Here is a 6,873-nt window from a genome sequence, read left to right on the forward strand (position 1 = left end):
CAGTCAATGTATCTTGTCCAGAGGAGGATGATGAAGCTGGTGAAGGGTTTGGAGCACAAGTCCTACGAGGAACAGCTGACGGAGCTGGGGCGCTTTAGCCTTAAGAAAAGGAGGCTGAGGGGACACCTTATCACTCTCTACAACTACCTGCAAGGCAGTTGCAGAGATGTTGGGGTTGGTATCTTCTCTCCAGGTGACAATCGATAGAACAAGAGGTAATGGCTTAAAATTGCACCACGGGAGATTTAGGTTAGATAGCAGGAGGAATTTCTTTACTGAAGGGGTTGTCAAGCATTGGAACAGGCTGCCTGGTGTGGTGGTGGAGGCACCATCCCTGGAGGTATTTGAAAGGCATGTAGATGAAGTCCCTAAGGGCATGATCTAGAGGTGGACTAGTCAGGGTTAGGCTGTGATTGGAGTCAATCTAAAGGGTGTCTTCCAACTCAGGTGATTCTGTGATTCAGTGAAGAGAAGAAGGGGAGATGCCACAGTCAAAACTGTGGTAATGAAAGATGACAAAGAACATGGGTGATACTGCACAGTCTTTTTTAAGTGCTACCTAGCAGTGTACAGCATGTTGTGTGGAGCTCCTGTGTTTCCCTTCTCTGGAGTAACTCCTTCAAGTCTGAGCACGTAGTCAAAAGCTGATTGAGAAGGGAAGTGTGAGGGTGTGAGAGCACTCTCTACCTTGCGAACTTGTTCCTGGAAGAGGGAATTGTGTAATAGAGGAAAACAAGTGTTGAAAAGGCAGAATGATATCTCTGAAGGTGGAACATGAAACATTCTACAGGCTACAGCACAGCTTAGGGAGGGATGTGGTTATTAACCTACTCTTGGGACTGGGCAGGGCTCCAGAGATACAGACTGGAGTTGGAATGTTGTGCAGCAGCCCTTCCACTTTTACTGTCACCATCTCAGCTGCCACTATATTTTGTACAGAGCCTGCTACCTGGCCAAGACTTTTTCCACTGCGATGGCAATGACTTTAGTTGTGTTTGCAGGAGAAAAGCCCTTGTCACAATTGGTCAATCTGCATCTTTATAGCTAGGGATGCAGTTCTTCTCTGCGTTCTTAACTCAGCCTGTCTTCCTGGTAACACCATCTGCTTTATTCTGCCATACTCGGCTAACTTTCCACATGTGTGTCCTTAATAGTGCCTCCTAATGTTGGAGAGGAGATGTCAGAAGCACCCCTGCATGATTATTCATTAAATTTTCAATCTAGGCATTTTCTTGGATCTCAGTAATCCTCGACTGCTGAATCTGGCCCAGTAACTACGAGTGAGAATCTCATTTACAGAGCTTGAAAGGATCGAGATCTTCGAGCTCAAGCGCAGGACATGCACCTGCAGCTGCCCTTTCAGCAGAGTAAGATCTACACTTCAGACAGCTGGAAGAAGAGTTTGTGCCTAAATTCCACGTGCAGGTAGTTCTGCCGCTCGGCTACTTCTCAGCTGATGTTTATACCTGTTCCTTGCTGAAGTCTCTGAGCTCCCGATTTTCCTGCTGGGTACCACAGGCAGCAGGTGACATTGTCACTTAAACAGAGCAGCAGAGTGGCTGTGCCCAGGCTGTGGCTGTTGAAGTAGGGGATGTCCTCCTCATCAGGCCTGCGCTGACAGGAACTATGCTCTGAGCGCATCCAGGCACTGTGAACTGCCTAAAACTTTGCCTAAAGGAAGGAGAAGGGTTGGGTGGGGAGAAGAGAAAGGAAACAAGGCCTACAAGACTGCAGCTATCACGTACTGGACTTGAATTTATAGAGAAAAGAAAGATCCTTGTTGACAAAGGGTTGTTATTGACCTGCTTTGCTGTCCCGGTGATTAATAATATGCCTTCCAAATGGGTACCCAGGGCAGACAAGGCGCTTGTTTAATACGACACAGTCAGGCGAAGTGATGAACCTTGTCTGAGAAAAGTCAGGAGTTAAATTCCGTTACCATTTCAAAGGCAGGATTCCTGGCTGCCTGCCACCGCCACAGCTTTCTGCCATAGCAACTGCTCTCCAGATAGCAGTAGTGTGATTCACTAGTAGCAAGGGGTGACTGTTGAATTTAAATATTTGCATGTATAGACCTACTCGGAGCGATGCATTTGCAATGCCAGTGGTTTGTGTCCCTCTCCCCAGGGTCTCCGACTGCCCTTCTCATCTGGTGGGATGCTGCACGGAGCGCTGCTGGGCTATTCATGCCTGTGATTAGATGTCTAATAGATTATTGATTGCTTTGTCTTGTAAGGTGCTCAATCAAGTCTTCTGTATTGAACTGTTTATAGATTCTGTTGTTTACCTCTGTATGTTTACAGCAGCTGGTTAAAATCAAAGGCTCCAAGTCTGCCACAGGAGTAACGTGTCAGTAATGTTCAGTGTAAGCAAAGAGAAACCTTTGTTCAACTTCACGCCTTTCTTGAACTGTAATCTGGGACAGTTCAAAATTATCTACTTCTGCTACAAAACGGGGGGGAAAAAACCCAACTAAATTTAAAAAAAGCACAGAAAGAAGAAACAAAAGGTAGGTGGTGGCAGAACTGGAGCAGAAGACTAGGGAGGTGCAAAATCGGTCACTTGGGGCTTTTGTGAAAAGAGTAAGTGGTAACAGTGACAGAGCCATCACAGACCAGAAATAAATAGCTACACAGAAAAGAACAAGTGCTGAAAAGACAAAAACCATGAGGAGGCATAATTCTGATCCTTATTGTAGTGTTACTTTGTGAACAGTGACCAATATATGCTGCATAACTTCGAGGGAGTCTATGTAATGCCTCATTAAATTGGGATTAAGCAAGCAGAACGCTTTTAAAAAGACCTTTAGCTGGTAAAATCATCTTTCCCTGCATGTGGCACAGGGGTGTGCTCCTCTGCATTCAGGTGGATGCTGATTCATCACTGGCTGATGAATGCACAGACTAATGCAGAGTCGGCTTCAAAAGGTGCCGGGGGACCCGAGTTGTGCAAACAGGTACTGGCGGCCCCAATTTTGCTCCAGTGGGCATTCTCCATGATGCTGGGACTGTCTCGGCTTGGGTGCAGCATCTCCTGAAGCACATCCCCACTTGCTTTACCTGCTCTGAGGATGCAGACAGAAATGCGAGCTCTGTAGTGGGCTGCCACACCTCAGTCTCCACAGCAGGTGCATCACCACAGGGAGCGGGGGCTCAGCACCAGCTTTGGAGCATGGCACAGAGCCCCCTGCTCTGACAGCCAGGTACAGCTCTGCAAAGCTCCTGGCTTCGAGCAGCATCCCCAGAGCAGCCCGAGCCCTGAAGCCCGGCGTTTGCACGAACTAGAGTGGTTCTGAGAGGAGACACCCCGCAGGCTCTGCAGCCGACGTCTGCATCAGCGAAAGATATGACTGGATTCGACTCGAGCTCCATCAAGTGTCTGCTCTGCTCTGTCTCCTCAGCCGCAGAGTAGAGCAGGAGGGTTCCTCTCTTTTGCAGGTGGCGATGTTAAACAGGAGAGGACTCAAAGCTGGAGACCAGGGGCAGCAATAGCAGCACTCAGCTGCTTTTCCCCCTCTCCTTTCTACTCCTGACTGCTCTTCACACTGACCAACTCTCAGGCACGGTAGCCTGTCCGTGGGGGACATTTCATCCCCCTTCTGTGGCTCCAGCTGGGATGGACCTTACTGACTCCCAAGTGTTCCTCGGGTACATCGTCAGATCTCAGTAGATGTCAGTGCTCCCCACCTGCCCCCTGGGCTGCTTAAAAAGCAGGTTCCTGGCAGCCCAGCTTGCTTTGGCAGCATGCATCCAGGGAGCTTTCCTGTGAGCTCTCCCAAATTCTTATTTTTAGAGAAGGCAAGCTCTGGGCAGCTGCTCTGCAGTCAGAAGTACCTGGGTACAGATCGGAGCAGGCATCAAGCATCTCTTGCCAAACAGGGATGGAAATTGCCCTCCTTATGTTTCCTTCTCCAATGGTTCAATAGCTTCACCTTCAGGCACAGGATACCCAAAATGTTGACAACAGACATGTTGTTTCCACTCCTCACCCCTTCCCCCATTTTAATGTCTTTAATGACAGCATTTGTTATGGCAAAACCTGTATCATTTTGACACAGATTCATGGCAACTCCACTCCAAGAAAAGCTTCAAAAATTCTCCCTGTTCAGTGCAATGACAGTGTGCTGTAGCCATTTCCACTCCTCTGCAAGGCATTTTCCTCCCCACAATTTTAAAATCCCAGAACAGGACTTCCTGGGGCACCCCACATTGCTCCCATGGAGCGAGCATCCAGGCTCAATGATGGAATATCACAGCTTGGTTTTGCACTTCTGTACCAGACAGGGGTAACTCCAGCAAACTGCCCAAGACTGCTAACTTCCAGAGAAAGCCAGGCCCAGCCCAAGTGTCAGCATGTGACTCTGTGCTCCTGTGCAGCTTCAGCACTGCCCTTCCACACCAAGCAAACAGTGAACTTTCCTGGTTGTGTTTTGGCAAATGCCAAAACCAGTTTGCACATGTCACCAGCAGGACATGTGGCCAACTCGTGGCAGGATGTGGGGGGGCTGTCAAGCAGATGGATATGGGGCTGTCCTCCCTCCCAATGCCCTGGAGTGAGACAGGTCTTTTGGGTTTTAAAAGTGTGAAGATGCTACCAATGCCCTCAACTGGGACAGGTGTTGCCCACAGCCGGCATCCTTGGCTGCCCAGCAGGATTCCTGGCAGTAATTCAGCAGTGATTAATTAGAAGAAAACATTAGGATAACTCCTTCACTGCTGAATACTTTGTTCTCTGCAGGGCTGCTGTGCCCCAGCGCCCATGGGAGGAGGTTCAGTGACGATGATTCATCTTTGGATGAATCAGAGGTGGAGAGCAGCAGCTCAGTCCCCGGCTCCCCTTCCCGCAGGGAGAGCCCAGCTCTGGGAGAAACTAAATATATCTGGACCTCCCAGGCAGCTCCTGCAGGTCACCCCCTCTGTCAGTCTCTCTGACAGAGACCTCTAAGACCATACAGAGAAGTTACCACCCTAAATACCAGGGATTTTCAGATTAGGCTTGGATGCCTCTTTAGTTTCTGAGGCTTCCCACTGACTTGCCAGCTCTCTGCAGCTTGCATGATCCCAAGGTGTGAGGGTCTCCAGAGGACCATGGGGTACAGCCAGCCTGGCTCCCACAGCCACAGCAAGGCCAACTTTACGCCCCCCTGCAACCAGGAGGTGTTTTGGGGAGCATCAGGGAGGAGGCCTTGCACCAGTGGTACCTGTGGTGCCTTCTGCTATGTGGCCTGAGCAGGTCCCACGGGACAAACCAAAGGGGTTCACAGGGCTGCAGCCACACAGGGCTGTCACCCCATGTTCAGGCTAAACAGAAATCCTGCTGGAGCACCCTGCTGTCATCCGCATCAGCTCCCAGTGTTGGCACAGTCAGCGACACCTACAAGGTGTTTAACAGAGGTCAGCTGGCAAACCAGCCTCCCAACACACACGGGAGTGGTTACTTTTGTATTCTCCCCCATTTTAATAGTCCTTACACTCTACGTAAATTTCATTAGCTAGATTCATGTGGTCAGTAAACTGCTTGATACAGTATTATGTTCACAGCAGGAAATTATTTGCCATTCTGGTGAAAATAAGCATTTCCTAGTTTTGTCAGCACAGAGAATTACATTATCAGGGAAATAATAACCAGCTGAACTGAAGGAGGGTTTGATTCATGGTAATTACTGATTATATGCAGATTAGTCTATGGCTTTAATTCTTTGGTCTCCCACTGTTTGCTTGCTAAACCTCTAAAAAAAAAAGGTGTGGGGGAGGAAGTGAGTGTATGAGCATCTTGTTTGTAAGGTAAATTACAGATCCTAATTTGTTGATTACATGAAAGGTAGAGCTCTGCACAGACCAGGACAGTGGTGGGAGGGACCTGTCAGCAAGCCACACTTGCACCCGTCACTGCTTGCTGCCACTCCTGTGCAGCCCTTAGCACCCAACCCACGTCCCCATGACTGCAGCCCTCACCTGCCCTTGTAGCTGCTTTTACTGGAACCACAGCAGGGGCTGACCCTGATGAAACACCCATGAGCATAAGCAGAGGTATGTCAAGGTAAGGTGGTTTCTTGCTCCTCCAGCTCACAGCACCCCCTTCTCTGTCCCTTCTCTGCTTTCACCCATTTGCCAGATGGAGGTAAGCGGATGTATTGATTAATTTGTGCTCAAAATGCCCCTAAAAAACACTGCTTCCATTTAAGTGCAGCAGAAAGGCCCTTGCAAACCTTCAGTTTTAACTAGGACCATGCTCTAAAACATCAGAAGCTGGTTAGCAAACTCCAAACTGCCTTTGACAGAAAGCTCTCCAAAAATAGTCTTTCCAAAACAGCTCTTCTCCGATTTCCTGCAGCAAACCTTCAGCAGACTCACGATCCCCAGAGATGAAACAGGCCTTTTGATCATACATATTATTCTTAGCATGCGTTGCTGGAGCACAGTTTCAGCCCCTGCTCTCCCTGTAAGGGAGAGATGGGAAGTGTGGCCGTGCTCCCTCTGCCCCCGCTGCCTTCCTGTTGTGCCCAGGCAGCATGCTGACTGTGTGCTGCATTTACTCTTAAAATACATATCTATACCCTCTTAAGTGACAAACACCCCCAGGGCTGCTGGGGTTTGAATCCAAAAATATCACCCCATGTCGGAGCAGGCTCAGAAGTGCAGCCAGTGGCTGGGCACTCTGAAGCAGCTCACTGTTTGTCTGCAGCTGGGATCTTCCAACTGCAAGTGATTTATCTAATAGATGAAAGGGAGAGAGAGGGAAAATGCTGTAGTTACCAGCACAAATGCCAGCTCTGCCTGCCTGTGCCCCAGGGGAAGGCAGCGGAGAGGAATGGGGGTGAACAGCAACCACTGGACCCAGCAAGGACAGCCCAGAGCCAGCACTTGCAGCCTG

The sequence above is a fragment of the Gallinula chloropus genome (assembly GCF_964237585.1).
Source record: "Gallinula chloropus genome assembly, chromosome: 3".
Taxonomy (NCBI): domain Eukaryota; kingdom Metazoa; phylum Chordata; class Aves; order Gruiformes; family Rallidae; genus Gallinula; species Gallinula chloropus.